Genomic DNA, 1365 nt, shown 5'->3' with positions numbered 1-1365 from the left:
TACGCGACTCGGAGCCCGCACCGCGTCTTTTGTAGTACCTTTCTTTGTTGCTTTTTTTTTGTTAAATACAGCGCAATGTTAAACCGTTTGTGTGTTCTTTCGTGATTCCTCCGACGCAGTCGCCTGTTCCTCTCGTGTCGCGCGAAGGAAGGTCGCGCGTCGACACACGAACCCCGCCGCTCTATCAAGTCAGATATTTTTTTTGTTGAGAGCTGCCGGCAAGCTCGGCCGTCGCCGCAACGGCGGAGACGAAGTTTTGACCGTATTCTCGCGTATAACTAACGAAGAACGGTCACACCGTAATAACCTTCTAGCTCTTACGGAAAAACAACATATTGATTGGCTGTCGCGCGAACTTCTGCCGCGCGGCAAGCATTACCGCGTCCTGTGTGCAGGAGTCATAACAAACGGAAAACATGACGCCATTTTTAGAATCTCTAAAGAATTAATGTGCACTAAGTGTGAAAGTGTAAAAAATTCAATTAATGTGAATAAACTTATTGGATATTAGCTATTTTCAGACAATTCACACTTTCAAAGGATGTCCTAAGAATATTCTGATGACGTCCCTCCGTCCTGAAAACGTCTTCAGAATGTATTTTTGAAAATTTGTATTGTTTGGAGTGCACTAGTGTGCAACGGGCATTAGGTGTAAAAATGTGAAAAGTACAAGCAACTCGAACAAACCTAATGTTGGAATCCAGAACGTACACGAAATTATTGAGGCAGCCTTTAAATCCTATACACCTCCCTTTAAAGCTATAATCAAATTTCTGAAAAAGTTCCGGCCTAACCGCCGTCACGACAAGACGTGTTCGAATGTGTTCGGACCTTGTGATTTTTTTGGATCGTGTCTTGGAAATTTCCAAAACTTTACTCTCAAATTATATCATTAATCGGAAACTGGCGTAGGGGCATTACTCTTATAGAGGCCTGTAGCCATATATTGAAGGAAGGAAGGAAGGAAGGAAATTTCTGAAAAACACCAATCAGAGCATATAATCAGCTTCCATATTGCGAGCTACACACATTTACTTTCAAGGTTATAGAGAACCCTTTAAATCACTAATCACTGAAAATGATGAAAGGTCCCGTTTGATGGACTGTATATTAATTCGGAGAGAAAGGAACTTTTTTGACAGATGTGCGCGCGTATATATAATAAATATGTATAACCGTAATATTGGTAATTATTCAGTTTAGCTGCCTCACCTCCGATTTCGATGAATGTAGGCTCATTCGAAAGATATTTGCATGAGTAACAACTTTTTCCTTTAAGAAAATCGGGGCTCTGCCCCGCGAAGCGAGATATTAATCGATAAAGTTGACGCGTTAGGTTAGGAAATTTGTTATACCATCTATCTC

The 1365-nt window shown here is 41.2% G+C and overlaps 1 protein-coding gene across 1 annotated transcript in view; it reads left to right on the top strand.

The window, feature by feature from the left end:
- LOC116853641 overlaps nt 1–1365 on the top strand; it is a 2315-nt gene that overhangs the window by 495 nt on the left and 455 nt on the right. The gene's annotated exons all lie outside the window — the stretch shown is intronic.

Source organism: Odontomachus brunneus, unplaced genomic scaffold, assembly GCF_010583005.1.
Source record: "Odontomachus brunneus isolate Ranch 3 - 2012 unplaced genomic scaffold, Obru_v1 Obru_scaffold_401, whole genome shotgun sequence".
Classification (NCBI taxonomy): Eukaryota; Metazoa; Arthropoda; class Insecta; order Hymenoptera; family Formicidae; genus Odontomachus; species Odontomachus brunneus.
Note: the sequence above shows the minus strand (reverse complement) of the source record. Positions and strands in the feature narration are given on the sequence as shown.